The 19,271-nt window shown below is 36.8% G+C and overlaps 1 protein-coding gene across 8 annotated transcripts in view; it reads left to right on the top strand.

Annotated features, from left to right (window-relative positions):
• Positions 1-19,271, top strand: part of PLS3 (plastin 3) — a 75,045-nt gene that overhangs the window by 9,902 nt on the left and 45,872 nt on the right. For 2 of the 8 annotated variants that reach the window (XM_069463998.1, XM_069463995.1), the window contains exon 1: positions 13,864-13,951. The exons of the other annotated variants lie outside the window; for them this stretch is intronic. The gene's annotated coding sequence lies outside the window, so the exon portion shown is untranslated. Of the gene's footprint in view, positions 1-13,863; positions 13,952-19,271 lie in introns of those variants that run through there. 8 annotated transcript variants of the gene reach the window in all.

Below are 19,271 nucleotides of genomic sequence, written 5' to 3'. Positions count from 1 at the left end.
CCTGTAACATGTATGTATTGTATAAAAGAAAGCCTATAGGCCATTGACAAATAGATGTAAAACTCAGGAAAACTTTAAAAATATGCCCAAAGTTCTTGAGTATATATTGAGACAGTACAAACTACAAATGGAGTAATAGTTAACTTAAGGATGGTAGCATGGAGAATAGCTTAATTAGTCTATTTGTGGAATGGTTTCATCATTCATTCAGCTAACAAAAGTTAATGAAGACTGTTAGGTGCTAGGGCTACAAAGATGGATAAGATGGTCCTGTAGTCTAGTAGAAGAGAAAGACACAAAAGTAATATTGGTTCTCATGAAAACTAAAAATATTCTTACATGTAGAAAATGAATTTAAATATGGCCTTTTTACTCAGCATAAAATAATTTCTAAATATAAACTTTGTGTGAACAAAGACATTCACTTGTAACCCAATATAATCAAATCTAAACTAAGGACAAATCAAATTTAAACATTGTTATTTCTTTGCAATAATTATTGCATCCTAAAAAAAGAGCCCACTATGAGTTAATGTTACTTAAATAGAACATTGCTCAGCCTACAAATGAAGGTCAGCAGACACCAGTGTCTTGGAATAAAATAGCCCTTTGGCAAGAAAATGAGCCACACCCCATTTAGTTTTTACAAAAATAAAATTCTTTCCAGCTTCACTAAATTGTAGATGTTGTGCACAGCATGTACTTCTTCAGTAGTTGGTTCTGCAGCTGTGGAAAGATCCATGTATGCAGAAGCCCTAAAAAACATCTCTTCACCATTACTTGCACATGTGGCTCTCACACTTTCTGTAGTACTACTGTATTCTGTTAAGTTGTAAATCTGACTCGTGGATAATAGCAAATAACTACAGGTATAGCTGACATCTTAATTTCCTGCCTTGAACTTCTTGATTGTCATAGATGTTAAATTGAGCAGGAAAACCTGGGATTTCAAATCTGACGATTGTGTCATTTGGTGAGAGGATCAGAGCAATGTACTAAGTCTGTTGTACCTGGTTTATTTTTAATGTACCATGGGAAAGAGCTGCACTTCCAGGGAGAAAGGAAATAAACCCTGAGGAAAAGCCCCTTCTCCTAGTTCTTTCACAGTGCACCTGGGATGCAGCAGGTATCAATATTTATATTTGAAAGAGTGAAAAATGGGTAGCCACAAATGGTCTTTGGTGATAACAATTAAATTGGGAAAACCTAATCACAAATCAGTAACTTATGAACTACATTGAATAAACTACATCATGATTTGAGCCTATAAGAAGACTAAGTAAATTTTTCCTTTTAGTTTTTTGTTTGTTTGTTTGTTTGTTTTAGAGACAGTGTGAACACTGTCACCCAGGCTGCAGTGCAGTGGCATGATCTTACCTCACTGCAACCTCCAACTCCTGGGCTCAAGCGATCCTCCTGTCTCAGCCTCCTGAGTAGCTGGGACTACAGGTGCAGGCCACCATGCTGGCTAATTTTTAAACTTTTTGTAAAGACACGGTCACACTATGTTGCTCAGGCTGGTCTCCAACTCCTGCCCTCAAGCGATGCTACTGCCTGGGCCTCCCAAAGTGGTGGGATTACAGCCGCAGGCATGAGCCACCGCACCTGGCCCTTTTAGTTATTTTAAAAGAATGGTTATGAGTGAATGTTATGGATAGGGCTTTTGTTGTGAGAACTGCTTAACTTTAGAATCAAAGAGGAAATTAATATTTTAATTTTTAGCAGCTTTATTGAGATATAATTCACATACCACACCATCTAAATTGTACAGATCAATAGATTATAGTATATTCACAGATATGTGCAACGATCACCACAGTCAATTTTCAAACATTTTTGTTATAGAAACCACAAGGAGGTTTCGGCCTAGGTCCAGCTGCTTGCCACACAAAGAGCCAATTATTGAGACAATGATGATTGCCAAGGAAGAATTTTTTTTTTTTTAATGCGATGGGGAATCAGCCTCCAATTCATCTCCTCAACTAATAGAGATTACAGGCTTTTTTAAGGAGGGGCTACCTGCGATGGGGAAGGTGGTGGGGGATGGGGAGCCTGGGGGTCAGGAAGTCTGCCCAGGGGCCTTCAAAATCTCAGCACCTTGTCTTGCAGAAATGCCACCATTTCTGGGAAACAACTCAGAAAGGCCAAGTAGTTAGTTAAAAGTTTCAAGATTCTGGCCCTCATGTCCTACTGGCCTGAGAATCGTAATCATGAGAGGGAGAGGATTATAAAAACATACAGGGGTCATTGAAATTTATTCATGGAACCGGATATGTTTTCTTCCTCTCAGGAAGAAACTCCATACTCTATAGCTATCGCTTTCCTCAGCTTGCCATCCCTAAGCAACTACTAATCTATTTTCTGTCTCCATAGAGTTCCCTATTCTGGATATTACATATAAATGAAGTAATATAATAGGTGGTCTTTTGTGACCATCTTCTGTCACACTCAGGGTTTACACACATTGTAGCAGGTATCCGTAGTTCATTCTTTTTTATGGCTGCATAATATTCCATATTCCATTTAATGGATATATACCACATTTTGTTTGTTCATTTGTCCATTCATGGACATTTGGGTTGTTTCTACACTTTAACTGTTATGAATACTAGGACATGTCAACATTAAGTGTCTAACCACATGTCAGCTAATGATTTAGATAGAGGTGGTACTGAAAAGATAGCATTTCATTTATTACTACTGTGCTATTAATGTAAATCCTTGCTTTGATAGATTCTGACCACTACTGATTTTTCTGTTTAAATTTAGCTATTTTTTTCTTTTTTCTTGAAGGTTATTGGCTTATTGTCATCAACTTGTTTCCAATAACTTCTTCCTTCATAATATTTTAATTAAATAATGGAAAGCCCGTAAAAATTCTAGCATCATTTATTCTAAAACTTGTATACTAGATGTTTACAAAATTCTATTAAACAGATTTTTGTTTAATCATGTTTTTTGAACACTACTGTAAGGAACAAAGGCAAGCAGTATTAAGGAGTGCAGAAATAAAGGATAAATGCTTTGAAACACAATGGTTACAATCAACTTAAAGCAGTATTCTTTTTTTTTTTTTTTTCTTGATACAAGGTCTCACTCCCTCTCCCTGGGTAGAGGGCAGTGGTGTCATCATAACTCACTGCAACCTCAAACTCCTGGGCTCAAGCTATCCTACTGCCTCAGCCTCCAGAGGAGCTGGGACTACAGGCGGGCACCACCATGCTGGGCTGATTTTTCTATTTTTGATAGAGACAGGGTCTCGCTCCTGATCAGGCTGTTCTCAAACTCCTGGCCTCAAGCAATCTTCCTGCCTCGGCCTCCCAAAATGCTGGGATTACAAGCATAAGCCACCGCGCCCAGCTTTGCAAAATAAAATCATAAAATATACAAAAAGCATCTGATAAACCTCTTGATTTAAAAGAACACGCAGAAATTTACTGTTAGGTGTTTTTTTAAAAAAAAAAAAAAGGCAGGAAGCTGTCAAACCGATTAGGGCTGAAGAAGAACTGAAGGGGAAATGTCACCTTGTTGCTTTTGGGTGAGGGAAAATTAAATGAGCTCATGCTTTCATTTCTGTCTCACTTTCTTGAGATAAAGCTTTTCCACTCTTCTGTCTGCTAACTGATTCAGGGTGGGAGGCACAAAACAAAACCTTTTGGTTCTTTCCCCATCCTGTTTATATTCTAAATTGGCTTTTATTGCTTTAATAAAATATGTCACTGGGGGCCTATACTATTATGAATATGGGATTAAGTGGGTAGACTTAGCAGGAATTTGAAAATCACGGTCCAAAATGTACTACCCTAAATACAGTTAGCAGAGTTCTCTAAATGAAAACTTGCCTAACTTATAGTATACAGCTCATAGTATTATCATTACAGTGAAGTTTATCACCGCTCCCATCAGCGATTTGTTTCTTCCCACTTACTCCTAAATCTGTTTAGATAATAGTCACAGCTGCAGCAAAACTGTAATTGAAAAAAGTGTAATTGAAAGAAGAGTGCAATATAATGAGCCTCATCATAAACAGATATCCAAATTTCTTTCTTCACATATAATTTATCTGTATTTTTGCATTTATTTGGTCTAATGAGAGACTTTTAAAAGCTCATTCTCTAAAGCAGTGAATTCTCAGAGCTGGTGAACCCAGAACAAGCTACCTCATCGAAAGAACTCTGTTCATGGCTTTAGCCAATTTTTGAGGTAATAAGCTGGGAGAGGGAAGAGGTTGGCTACTCCTATGTGGGTCACTTTTTGCTAGCAATATGATTTTTAGCAAGTAGAGACCACAAAAGCCCTTTGACTTGTGGTAGAATTCGTCATAATGAGACTTTTTAGTTGTGCTCAGGTAACAGATTGCCAAGTAAAACACCAAACAAGCAAGACTGGTCAGTTACAATCCAGTCTCTAGTAATCTGAGACAGCATAGTGTTATGTTTATGAATTCAACTCCATCCTCAGAGAAATACAATTAAGGCATCTCAGCAGGAATAAATAAATTTTGTAGGCCATCTCCCATACATTTGAATGGTAAGGGCGTATAACCCATTTATGAGACCATGCTATTTTTGCAGCCAATCTTAAGGATAAATCTACATTGTGTTCAGGACTGTTTGGGGCCAAACCTAACAATGACCATTATGTGTAGAAAATAGCAACCATTGTTGCTGAATTAAACTCTCTCTGGAGATTTAAAAAAAAATTAAATTAAGCTAATAAAACCTTTATGGCAACATAACCAAAAAAATTAACCAGAGAAAAGTGGTTAGAAACAGAAAGCATAGTGGAATTGTTGAATTATACCTGGTAAAGGAACCCTAAACTTTATGTAAAGCTGGGGACTTTTTACTTGTCTAAAAAAGTAATTCCAAAAGTATACATACACACAAATTGGGATTTTTTATTTGGGCCTTTTCGTGAAAGGTCCCCCAGAAAATTCAAAAAATACAAAGCAGGCTGTTCATGGCAAACTCCCAGTGAAATGGAATTAATTTGTGTTGTGTTTTGAAAGTATATATACGTGCTTGCAAGAATTACACGGGCAAATTAGGACTCCTATAGAGTACTTGATGGTTCTCAAAGCGGACACTGGCAATCTTAAGGAAGTTTTTATTAGACAGAGAGGCAACAATTTTCTCTGTGATCGTGTCTCCACAATAATAGCGGAAGTCAGAAAATACTTCACATACAAATATATCTGAAACTCTTCATGGATGCATTTAACACTTTGAAGTGATGGCAACATCTGGTAACAAGTAGAAACCGGCTTCTTATAAGCTATGGATTCATGTTACCACTTCATCTGAATTAGTCATTTAAAGGAGGTTTTATGTGTCTTCCTAAGAACTGACAAGGTTAATCTTGGACCTAGGGCAGGCTGGCAGGAAATGCTAAAGCGGCTCTTTCTTTTGAAGGTTTTGTTACTCCTTATGAGGTCAAAAAATAGTTGTTTTAAAGTTTGGAAAGCTAAAGCAGTGGTGTCTTGACAGCTAAGTGAGATTTTTTTCTTTATTTTTCTGTGTGTGGCAAGTTTGAGGAAAAACTCGATACATTGAGGGTTTTTTTATACTTTCCACTTCACTTCTTTTCTCTGAAATGCCTTTATTTTCTAAAGGTGCAGAATTTAGAAAGTAATTTCAACTGTCAAATATGATCACAGATTTGGTGCCATTAGAAGATGTAACCCACCATCTCTTTGGCCAGATTAGCTCTCAGCAATTATCTTATTCTATAGAGTTAGCCAATGGGACAAGAGTAGATGCCTTTTATCTTTATTTACTTTGCATTCAAAAGACAAATGCTTAAAGTTTACTCTTGATTATGTAATAAACCACTATAGCAAATGACAATGAGTTTGATTCCTTTAGGATGCAGCATCATCAGCATACATTCATTTTTTAAAAATTTATTATGGCATAAATTTCTTTATTCTTTCTTTCCTTCTTTCTTTAGTATAAATTTAAGAGTTACAAGTGTCCCTTTTGTTACATGGATGTATTGCTTAGAGGTGAAGTCTGGGCTTTTAGTGTATCCCTCACCCAAATAATGTATGTTATACCCATCAAGTTATTTCTCATCACCCACACCCCTCCCACAACATACATTCATTTAATAAATATTTGTTGAGTGCGTACTGTATGCCAGGCACTGTTCTAGACACTAAAAACAGATTGCCGAACAAAATGGACAAAAAAATCTCTGCCCTCCTACTGCTTAATAAATATTAAAAGAGTAGAGCTATTTAAAATTATTTAATGCTATCTTTCAGCTTTTAAAGACTGTCGCTGAATGAGTTTTGAGAATGTTTGCACTTATTATCTGAAGTTTGAGTAGGGAAAAATTGACAGTTTATTTGGAGTATAGGCAAGAAGCTAGAAGCTGATAACTAAAGTAAATATTTTCTTTCTTGATGCTCATTTTTATTTTTTGTTTATCAGCGTTATACTTAAACTGCTTAAGTAACTGAGGACTGTTACCAGTTTAACTTGTGGATTTCTTCTTGAGGATGGGCTTAATTTGTATTGGGTGGTGAGGAAAGGACATATTAGCCCTGGAAATTAATGTAAAGTCATGGCATTTGTGAAAGTGCCTTCTGTCATTTGAAAAATTATAGGACGCTTAAATGTATTTAATGTTCACCGTGGAAAATGAATGTATTGCTCAGTTATTTTTGCCTATGTGAGTAGTACAAGAGCTGACTCAAAGGAGATGACATGATGGTTCCTGTCCTGAAGTGAAATAAGATGATGGGTTGTGGTGGAAAAATGATGTGGTCATGCCCATATTTGCTCACATCTCTTGTTCGTTTCCTTTTATAGAGGAAAACCAGGGAGAGTCTCATTTCTTGTTTTTTAAGTTTCCTTTTTGTGTTTTCTTTCTTATACCATTTTCCTTTTTTTCTTAAAATTGCCTTATAGTGATTTGCAATTCAACTGGCTCAAACTGTACTTTGTAATAATGTAAGTAAATACCTTTTAGACAGGTCATAGTGGAGGCATTATACCCATTTTAGGGAATTAATTACATATATGGACACAGCTACTCTGAGCCCCCTTCAGGATATGAAAAGCATGTTTCATAAATCCTTGTATTTCCTGATAGCTGTCTGGTACAGTGCCTTTTACAGAGTGGATACTCAATCAGTGTTTGTCTATTGAATGAATATGAGCCAGGACTTTTACTTTTGCTTTCCAAAATACCAAATACTTTCATATAAGCAGGCAGAATTTTTAAAAACCTATTTTTATGGGAATGTTCAAACCCACACAGTGTAAAATGGCATAATGGACCACCCAGCTTTAATAGTTACCGATCTTTGATGTTCTCATTTCATCTTTCCCCTCCCCTTCTTTTTTGTTTGAGATTTGCTTTAAAACAATTCACATAACATTTTACCCATAATACTATAGTATACTTAGTTTTTAATATTTTAAGATAGTAATAACTTTTGCATTTCATACAAAGTTTTACTTTCAAACCCTTTCTGTGCTTCTTTATGCTGGAGAAGGAAATTCTTCCTGCTCATCAGAAGAAAAATCCTATTTGGTACATATGAGCTGGATGTTAGGCCATTTTGTAACAAATACTTTTCCTTTCTTAATCTTTTCTTAAAATGTATTAAAAGTTTCAAAACTACACTGTCATGATAAAGTCATGTCTTTTGGACATGAGCCTGATTTAGCAAAATGTGCTTTGTAGCAGATAAGCTGTACATTGGTCCCCTCAGAATTAATATTAATGAAATGGTTTTTCTTTTCACAGTTCAGCAGCACAGAACTCAGGTTAAAACCGAGATATGCAATTTCATGATAATTTTATTCTCAATTTGGAAATTCTTGTTAAAACCTTTGTAACTTATGGGGTTTTTTATCTCTAAAATTGGATGGCTCCTTCAAAAATATTACTGAATAATGCACCGGTTCTCCAAAAAGTGTGGCACATGGGCTCTTGGGGTCAAAATTACTTTCACAATAACACTAAGGTGTTATTTGCTTTTTCACTGTGTTGACATTTGCACTGATGGTGCAAAAGCAATAGTGGGTAAAAAACTGCTGATGTCTTACCAAGAATCAAGGCAGTGGCACTACATTATATTAATAGTGATTGTATTCTTCCACACCGTATTGTCACCTTTAGAAAAAAACCAACAATGTGCATTTCATTCACGAATGTCCTTGATGAAGCAGGAAAAATTAATTTTATTAAATCTCAACTCTTGGGTGTGCACCTTTTTAATATTCTGTGTGATGAGATGGGATGTACTTTTGAAGCGTTTCTGCTGCATATGGATATACAATGGCTGTCTTGAGGAAAAATACTTGTGTAGTTGTTTGAGTTGTAGGCTAAACTAGCTGCCTTCTCAGAAATAGAAAATCATTTTTACTTGAAAGGTTGAATTAACCTGATTATTCAGACCCGAGTACTTGGCATCTATTTTATCAAAAATGAACCAAGTGTGCCTGTCACTGCAAGGGAAACAACTGTGAGTAATTGCCAATGATAGCATCAGCAAAGCAAAATCGGAACTTTGAAAATTTGCCTTGGCCAATGATACCTTCTCAATACTCGATACTTAGACTTTTCTAATGAAATCAGTGGTGTAATTAATGAAAGTGATTTGTTTTTAGATACTGTATAATGAAGTGTCGGAAGACCTGCATAACTCAGTGAAACTGTATTTTTCCAAATGACCAATGCATGATGTTACAAAATTAGGCACGAGTAAAAGGCCCTTTCTAAGTTCAAGATAGACCAATGGATTTTAGTGTAACAGAAAATGAAAAAATCACTGATACTGTATCAAATTCCACATTGCAACCAGCCTTTAAGAAACAACCATTTCTTGAGTTTTGGTGTAGTATTAAAGAAGACTATCCATAATTATCTGGAAAGCCTTTTAAAATACTTCTTCCTTTTGCAATAATATATCTGTGGGAGGCCAGGTTTGCTTAACACACTGGAACCAAAACACACATTAAAACAGATTGGATGCAGAAGCAGATATGAAAATCCAGCTGTCTCATATTAAGTTAAACATTAAAGTGATTTGCAACAATGTAAACAATTCCACTCTTATTAAATTTTTTTTGAAAATATAGTTATTTTTCATAAAAATATTATGTTAACGTGTAATGGTCTTATTTTTAAATAGATAAATGTCTTTAAAATTTTCCAGTTGTAATTTCTGATATGATAAATATACTGATAGCTCTAATCCACCTATTGAAAAGCTCTTTGGAGTCCTCAGGTCCTGAGGCCAAAAAATTTAGGAACTTCTGAGTTGGGCTTTTTGTTGTTATTTTCCTCCCTTACCCCTCCCCCTCCATTCCTCCTCCATTCCTCTTCTTTTTTGAATGAGAGAGAGACCCTCAGGATAGAAAGGGGTAGAGCATATGAGTTATTCCTTTGTATGTGTTATTAGCTATGAGCAGAACGCAGATGTCTTTTAAATCAGTTCCTTGCCCCATGTGTAGTTTAGTGGACAATTCTGGGAGGACTCCTACTTAAAATTGCCTTCAATTTATTTCAGCCTTATTGTTTTTAGTGCATTAGGACAAAATACATAATTTAATGTACAATATAAGACATCATATTGTATTTTAAAATGATGATTTTGTTACACAAAGAGCTGGTAAATACCACTATTGAGGAGACATCTCTTGGAATATTGAAATTAAGGTATTTTTGTGACTTCTCAAATATGAAATACTGATTACACAAACCAGATCTACTTGTTAAAATTGACACATCCATACAACAGGAAGTTTGCATGCCTAATGCAGCTCCTAGTATGAATTTCCTAAACTTTACTGTACAGTCCAAAATTACAGTAGCAGTTTCCTGCATGTTAACTTGGTACCTATTTTATATGTTCAATTCCTTTGCTTTGATGCTTCACTCACCGTGGTTGTTATTTATTTGTTTGCTTTCTTTTTATAAATCACGAAGATGGGTAAAATCCTGTTTCATGAAAGGAAAATAGATGAGTGTTATTGAGGTGTGTCATTGAGCACAGTGGGAGAGGCCTCCAATGCACATGTCACACACGGAAAAAGGATACCTAGTACACTGGGTGTGGTAGAGAGGATGACGTTTGGATGAAAGTTGGAAGAGACTTTTAAAAATACTATATCTAGCTCTTGTGTTTTGCCTGCATATTCCACTTAATACATATATGAAACTCTCCTGCAACTTTTTTGGGTGTGCCTCTTTCCTTTCTGCCTTGGGGGTGTGTGTCCACAGGTGGGGGTGTGTCCACAGGTGCGTGTGTGTGAACTCTTAACTTTATGGTTTTGTTTGTAACATCTAGAGAGAGAGAAAGAGTGAGAGCTTGGTTTCCATCGGCTTTCCTTAGCATTCATCATGATGAATTTGGAATGCAGTGTAAAATTTGTTTTCGTTCTGTGGCCTGCTTATAAAATTGTAGAATTGATTACACAACCCTCGCCACTGTCTTCTATTCCCAAACCAATGTTCATTACCCATAGTAAAAACAGATCTTGTTCACACACAGAGGCACACATATGCACATACACAAACACACTCCCCCCCCACCCTCCACACACCCCTCACATGAGTGAGATAGAAGTTTATAAAATAGGCCATAGACTAAAACTGGTTCAACTACTGATTTGGTAGAACTATCTTTCAGGAAATGTCCTACCTAGCATTTACTAAGTAGAAGGTGTGCATTTGTGAAGGTCCTATCTATTCCTAGAACTTAGACTACATATTTTGCAGTTGAAATAAACTCTATTATGTTACAGTGAAGAGATTTAAAAAGTTAGCATCTTGGTATTGACAGATTTCACTCTGATCAAAGATTAGTCTTTGAGTTTGGAAAGCTGGAAAGTGCATACATGCCAGATGACCCAGAAAGGGAATGTCAAGGAAATAGTTTTTAGGTAGCAACTGTTATAACTACCTGTAAAACTTGTTTCTTAAAAAGAGAACGCCATCTTCTAAAGTCGAGCATTATATATTTAAAACATTAATTTCCTCAATGATAATACTACAGATCTGAAAAGGGTAGTTACGTAGCACTTGGGACAGACCCATCTAAGTGGTTTGAGGGGACAGGTGTGGCTGAAGAAAGATAAGGCTGAGAAAAACCTAACATTTCTGGTCTAACACTGATACTGTCTTCTTATCCCCCACAATTGCCTATGCCCTAATTTTCTCTGTCTGAAAAACACATGATAACACATACGTATATATTCTTTCTTCCAGTTATTTAGCTCAAAGTACTTAGATGTTATTTCCTATGTTCTATATTCCCTGACAAGCTGCAGGCCCATGGTGCTGTGCTTGTTTTATAAATGGAGAAATTGAGACTGAGGAAAGTTGAAGAGGCTTCAATTCACATAATGAGTCAGCAGCAAAGACACGTGGAAAAACACATCCTCCAGCTTCTGCTGTTACATTCCTTCTCCTCTGGACTGTGTTGCCTTTTGATATTTCACTGATTTTGTGATCAGTAAAAGAAACACTTCCGAGACAAAATGTAATCCAGCATCTGCTAATGGTGGTCAGTGATGAGGACAGGAGAACACTGCCTGCCTCATGATGGGGACTGTTCAGTGAGGCTTCCTTGTCACAAGTGAATGCGCTGTGAGTCACCTCCTTATGCCGAGAATCCAGCATGTTATCATAAAATGCTTCACTTTGTTTTATGTCCTTCCTGAAGGACTAAAGTGTTTTCTCTCTTTCATTCTCATGAGGTAGATAGAGCAGCAGATGGGATTAGGTGTTGAGCCTAAGAAATATTGATTTATAGAAATGCCCCATATATTTTTAGAGACAGATATGATTTCAGAAGTCTTGCAAGGCTTTGCCCTAAAGGAAAATGTAAACGTGTTAGTTCACGTATCAAAAGTTGCCTTCCCTCAGGAGGGCGTCTCAATGGTCAGTAGCAGCTGCTTTCAAGGCGACTCTGAGATTTGGGCCTGTGGCCCTCACCTGTTTTGAAAGAGAAAGTAGGTCTTGCCTAGAGCTAAGAGATGCCTGAGCGGAGACAGGCCACTGGAGATGAGAGCTGATCATAAGATATGCGGCCCAAGGCGGGCCCAGACAGAACCCTGTAGTTAAAGAAAATAGCATAAGAGACAGCTCGTGGTTGACTTCTCTTGACTTCCGAAATTTGTTTTAATATACAATTACCAGAGCCACTATGTGTCTGTTTTTGCTAAAGTAATAGCCTTATCATAAAAGTTTGAAGTTTGCCCTAAAGATTTTATAACTCATTGTTCACCTAGATAGAGTTAGTTGAAGGATCTGTAGTAGCCTTTTAGAAGACTTTGACCCTAAACCAAACTACCCATTATTATGTAAATCCCATTACCCTTGGCAACCGAAAATCTGTACCTGTGCTATAAGTATCTGTGTAAAACTTCAGTCTGGGTTGCATTTCCGCGGGAAGGGATATAACCTTCTGGGCACTGTGCTTTGTCTAACTTTATAAATCTTTACTTTATAATCTATATCTTTGGCTCTGTGTATTATTTTTATTTCTGTTTCCTAATATTTTTTCATCCTTTGCGATGACGACCCCTGTCTGAGGGACCCCAACTTTTGCGGGGAGTGTAGCTAACTCCCCACAATTAGGCATGTTTTATCCCAGACAGATTATAATATCTGCCACTTACCGAGCACCTTGCTGGACCCCGACATCATCGTAGCAACCTCACGAAACATGTGGATTAGCTCCATTGTTAAAGACATGAGTCTGGGGCTCGAAGAACCTAAGTTAACTTGCTCAAGGTCACACAGACTTCAGCTGAAGTCTGTCAGACTCCTAAGCCCCTGATGCTTCCTTTGTGCTCCATTTCTTCTCAATTTCTCAATTTATTAACTTGCCCTGTATCAGTCTAGAAATGGTCTCCTCAGCCTAGCCCAGTACCCTGTTGATTTTAACCAGTTGCTTTGTTTAGCAATTCACTGATTAGATTGCTAGACCAGTTAAAAAGCAAATTTCAATAATAAGAAGAGCAGTTATCACATACCTAGTGCTTACCATGTGCCAGGCTATGATCTAAATTTATGAGGCATATTAAATCATCTAAGCCTCACAACAATGTATAAAGTAGTTACTGTTATAGGAAGGAATTACTATTCTTTTCATCCAGGATGAGAAAATACAGGCAGAAGAATTGAAAAGGCAGAAGAGTTTAAGCAACTTGTCCAAGTATAGGCACAGTTAGTAAATTGTGGAGCCAGGGTTTGAACCCAATTCGGCTCCAGAGCGCTTTACTATGCGGCGTTGCCTCTTAGTAGCAAACTATTCATTCAGTTCAGCAAGTCTTGGCTTAGTTCCTATGTGCTATGCCGGTGCCACACATAAGAGCTTACGTTTTCAATAGAAAACAAAATGTATATGCTTGAAATAAATGCTACAATACCTAGCATATGGAGTGTAAATGTTGTATGTGGATTGAAATGAATAATAGAGACTATACGTGGCCTGAGACAGTTAATTTGCCTGCCTAAGTAATGTACTTGACTATGGATGAGCGACTGGGGCACTGGGGAGAAGCTGTTCCATGTGTCCTAAAATAAGCAGGTTACTTGGCTACCGTTCAAACTCTAAATAGGTATATGGGTTGTAGCTATTTGACCTGAACCAACTTTAAAATTCCCTTGAGTCCTTGTATGGTTTTAGTGGAGATGAGATGAGAAAATAAACTTTTCTCCAAATGTTGTGTTTAAGTTAGAATTTATTAAATCCTTGGCAAAATACTGCCAGGCCTGACAGGAAGGGGATTCGTAAGTGTTGTATCATTCTTTTGTCAGGGTGTTCTCTTTTTCTAGCAGGAAGTGTTGTGACTTGCTCTCTAAAGTTGCAATTGTAAGAAGAATGTTGGGTTTCCAGATTGCCGTTCTGGGTGTGGGAGAAGGTTCTTTCTATTAGTGCCGCGAGAAAGGAAAGAAACAGGTTTGCTCTCCTTGCAGACGGGTAACTATTTTAATATTATCATGATAGGCTCTAACTTTTAGATTACTAAATTTAAATTTAAGTATTAAATATTTAAGCATTGATTTACTTTAAAAGGCTTGAAATTCCTATTATTTGGGTAGTTAAACATTCAGAGTCACTTTCTTGAAATTTTTGAAGTTTAGAATCCAACATGTTCTATGTATGTTCTGTTTTCTTTATTTGGGGAATGTTTTAAGGACTTTGTACTTTTTAAAAATGGGTTTTGAAATCCTAATTATATAGACATTTATTAAGTTAGATGCCTCAAAGTTTAAATGGTAGAAATTATCATGTGTATCTTTTGGGGGGGGCAGGATTTCAAATGCTTTTGATCTCCGTTAAATGGCTTTTCAAAATTCTGTGAAATACAGGTTGAGGTAGCTGTCAAGACAGAGCATGTCATGATTAGATTGGTATTTTACTCTTGCAAAGTGACTTATGTCAAACAGTTGTCTTAGTGTTTATACAGTTTACAGAATACATGAAAATCATCCGTGATGAAATTGTGATGGTGTTATTGTAACATGGCAGTGATAGTGATATCCCGTGCTCAGATTCACCAGGGTTTTCTATCACATGGTGATCATTTAAGTTTTATTTCTCCATATTTCTGGCAAAGGGAAGCATAGCTAACTATGTAGTATATCTTAACTCTGAGTTAAGAGTCACCTCTCAGATTGGTTGTACTTACTACACCTGTATGAAGTAAAAAGTGGAGTACAAAACAAAAGAATCTAGTTTTTTCAATTAAAAAGTACTATATTTGAGAGCATATAATCAAGTCATATAACACCGCGCAAGAGGCACTGTCAGTGACTTGCAGATAAACTTTCTGCTTAGCTCAAAGTCTAAGCTGAAATTGGGTATCTAGTGATTTCTGAGTTGTAGGTCATAACATTTTAGGGTGTTTTAGTTTTGAGTTGAAGCATGCTAACTAGCCTGATCTTGCCTAGCCTCTCACACACATACACACACCCCCCTAAAGGTTGCCCTTGGCTTCACTCAAATATATGTTAATTTGCATAGGGAAGGAAACTGGAAATATCTCTCAGGTGTGAAGGTTAATTAATTTCATTAGCAGCAGATTTATTTTTCCATAAATTTTCAGATTTTTTTGGAGCATGTAAAAGTTTATTTAAGAAATATGGAAGGGGGATTAGACCTTTTAAAAGGAAAGTGAGTTATTTGAATTCAAGGAGTGAGCTTGTGCGCCTTAGCTTTGTAAAGATAGGGGGAGAGGTGCCTTTTTGTTGTGTCTTTGGGTTTAATATAGTATTCTTCATCACAGGAAAAGGGGCTTTTAGACCATAATTAAGACTTTGCATTAAATAACTACAAAATTCTTTTTTAATTTTTTTTAATAAAAAAGATAGATATCCAGCTAATTTCTTTCTATTTTTTTAGTTAAGACGGGGTCTCGCTCTTGATGAGGCTGGTCTCAAACACCTGAGCTCAAACGATCTGCCCGTCTCAGCCTCCCAGAGTGCTAGGATTACAGGCGCAAGCCACCGCGCCCGGCCAATAACTACAAAATTCTCGTATGGCAAACATTTAAAGAACGTGTTCAATCTGACTAAATTGAATTGAATGTTTCTATTATTAGAGAAGTTATTTATTGACTTATTTTTTAAATAGCCACTGCTTTCAGATCTTATCTTTGTTTATTAAGTACAAAAAGAGGAAAGGAAACTTTTACTTAAAATGGAGGTATTTGCTATTCCTCCAGGAAATGACACAGGATTGGGCACCCATTGGAGTTTAAGTGACTCACAGATACTGGTGCTGAAAAAAAATCAATTAGAATCTAGTTTATGCTTGGTTCTAGCACAGAATAGAGGTATTTCCAGAAAAATGAACTCATTTCTTAATAGCTATGTAGGTGTGAAATCATGGGCTATCTGGGGTTTGCTTTAGTATAATTCAGGGAAGAGAGACAGATGAGGGGGAGAGAGGACAGGAAGAGAGAATAAAGCAAGCAATTGTGGGAAAATCCTGATAAATGGAGAATCTGTGATGAGTTTATGGGTGTTTGTTGTACTATTTTTGCTTACTTTTGGATATATTGAAAATAATCATAATACAAAATATAAGTAGCTTTAGTTTGGGGCAATTTATATTTATTTCTTAATGTTAACTTTTATCTATAAATTGCAGGCCTGTCGAAACATGATCTGTGTGTGATGTATATTATTGTAAAGGTGAAATGTGCTGCTTGAATGCCAGAATTGTTGCAAGTAAAAACTGTTTCTGAAAAGGCTTGTTTCTATTTGACTTTCACTAAATTCAAAGGACAGGTTGCAAACATCTTGAAGTGTTTTGTAGTATCTTGAAGTATTGAACAAGAGTAGATAGTTAAAGCATGATAACAGGCCAATTGCATGTGAAGAATGTGGGAACATTATCACATCTTGACTGTTTTGTTCACAGCTTTCTCTTAATAGAGTATGTGTTTTTGAAACCACATGAGATGACTATATAGCCTATATGATGTGTGGGTCTGTGCACTTTCCCTACTCACTTACTTATTAAACATTCAGCGGGTACTTCTTGTGAGCTAAGATACAAAGTCAAATAAGATACCAATTCCACTTTCAAGGAGCTCACAGACTCATGGAGGAGCGAGAAGGAAGTAGATAGTCATTATGCTGAAAGAGGCTACAGGAATGTGGGGAAGGGGAGGAACGGGTTAGCTACTATCATCCTACCACGCAGCTCCTTTAAAACAATCCAAACAGGAAATTTGTTATGGTTTAATTGGTTGTAGGTATTAGAGATTAGAGAAGTAAGAAGAGGGCTAAGATAACTTAGTTTAACTCCGTGCATGACTTTGCAAATAACTTCTCTGCTCCCAGCTCTGCTCGCCTGCCCTTCAATAAACCTTTGTAAGTCTCTCCAGCACCTGCAGGGGTTGGTGGAGCATGCATACATGCAGGACAGAGCGATCTCTTCTTCACATTAAACAGTAGACTGATGCTCAAGTCTCCTTGAAGGTATTTTGGATACACCTAAGGCAAAATTGCAATTATAGGTAGGCAGCTACTTGGGGTTGGATAAAGGGTAGAGTTGGCCTTCAGTCACAGAGCCTTCCACAGTTCATTTCTCAATTGATTTGGAATTCATAGCATATTTGGTCATGGAAATAGTAAGGTTTTTCAGGTTACTTCACAAATGTCCGTGAAATCTTAGTACTGTCTTACCTGACGTGGTATGTTTTTCTGTTCATGTTATTTTAATTTCAATGAATCGTACAAGCATAGTTGCAAAATATATCCAGATTTATGTTCCATAAGCCAGTTGCTTTATTCTCTAGTTTCTGATACTGTGCAACCTAATCAGCCTATGTGACAATGCCTCATGAGAAAATACTGTCCATTTGATTTGGGATATCCAAAGATGTCCTCTGTTTAGTTTTACAATTTGCAGCTGAATTGTTAAATAGAATTACCAAAATATCTAGGCCTGAAAAATAACCTTGCAAAGCAAGTCTGCGGTATGTGTTGAATATTGCTTTCATAGAAATTTGCTCTCCTCATTGACTATAAGAGGCAATTTTTTTAATAATGCCAACGTTCTAGAATTAATGAACAATAAAACCCTTCACCACTTCTTCCTTCTGCTTTAACCTTTCCTCAACTTTCAAGACTAGGAATCTGTGATACATGTAAGGGCATTTAGGGTTTGACTCCCTTGTTTTGACTTTTGGAGCAACAAATCATTAAATGAGGCCTATAGCCTCTTAAGCTTTTACAATTACTCCTTTGCTAAGATTCCATGAAAGTTTTCTAAAACAAAGCAAACAAAACTCCAAGCCACTGTGCTCCTTGAGAAAAATCTCGAAAGGAAAAAAAAAATACTAAAATGAAAAGTAAATCACATAGATACTTGAGTGTTTGGTTATGTTTATATTAAGACTAAGTCAGTTACTAGCTCTGATACAGTGGAAGTGGTTGTTCATAATACTTAGCCTTCAAGAGGCTGAAATTAAGCAATATTAAATACAATGAAGCAGAAGCTTGTCATATATAGGAATGAATGTGCCACAAGAGAAGGTGAGCATTTGTGTGCTTGTATTGAGAGAGTATGGCCTGTTTTATGGTCAGTGCCAATTCAATACCAGCGTTTTGAAGAAAGAACTTTTAAAAGTCTGTGTAGTCTAGTCGTTACTGAACCTGTTGTCTGTGTTCTAAATAACCAATTATAGTTTTGGTTATTTCAGTTCAAGGTCTAAGTGAATCACTTATCCTTTAAGTAATGAAAACAAGTTAATATTAGCTAGAGGGGTCACCATCTCCATTTCCTGGCATCTGATCTTATTTCTCAGTGTCATGTGTTATTGAGAAATTTGTCACACTTGTTAGTTGCTTTTAAATGATCTTCCATGGGCTATACCAGGCATGGGCCTTGTCTCTGCAAACCAGTGTGTAGCCTCTTTGTTTTTGTTTTTCTGGTAAGAGTAATTCCTCACACACATTCTTTTAATTTTACATTTGTTGCACAGCTCTCTGTCCTGGGCAAAGTCACTTAACTACCCCAGGCACTTGTTTCTTCTCTAATACAATTTAGGGAATGAAGTTAGGGGATCCTACAGACTTTTCAGCTTTCAAATTCTCCTTTCTGTGATTACTGGAAATTGGGCTTGCTGGGAATTACCACCACCCTGGAAACACTGCAGTAAGTTGGAATATTTTTTTAAGCCATGCCCATGTTTCCAGCATTAAGCAAGGTGTTATGGTAGTATGCAAGAGAAAGATGAAGTTAAGACTCTGTTATCCAGAAACAATTTTGAAATAAGACTTGCAGAGCAGAGAATTAGACAAGTCTTTGTGTGCTGTTGGTGAAAGAATGGTTCTCTTTTATCCAGGAAGATTATTCTTTTTGACCAAGTTTAAGGACCAATGTGCAGGGGGCAGATGAACTGAATCAAGTAAGACGATGGATGTCCCAGCCAGATGGTCCTCATATCCATTTATATAACTATAAGGGGAAGGCTATAATTTAATTGCTAACTTTTGCGGCAAGATTTTAAATTCCGTGGGAGTTGAAGAGAAAGATTAGTGGGAGGTGGAGTTTTGGGAAACATGCTTTGGGAGAGGATGAGGCTTCTGCTGAACGTTGAAGGGTGACTAGAATGTGGATAGGGAAGGAAGAAAAGGAAAGGGGAGGGCGTTCTACGTGTGAAAAGTAGATACAGGGAGAGAGAAGGAGGAAGAAGGCAGGAGAAAACAAAAGGTACCGATGTACCGATGTAAGAGTTAACAGGATGTGTTCAGGAAGATAGTTGTAATCAAAAGCTTGTTCT

The sequence above is a fragment of the Eulemur rufifrons genome, chromosome 30 (assembly GCF_041146395.1).
Source record: "Eulemur rufifrons isolate Redbay chromosome 30, OSU_ERuf_1, whole genome shotgun sequence".
NCBI lineage: Eukaryota > Metazoa > Chordata > Mammalia > Primates > Lemuridae > Eulemur > Eulemur rufifrons.
Note: the sequence above shows the minus strand (reverse complement) of the source record. Positions and strands in the feature narration are given on the sequence as shown.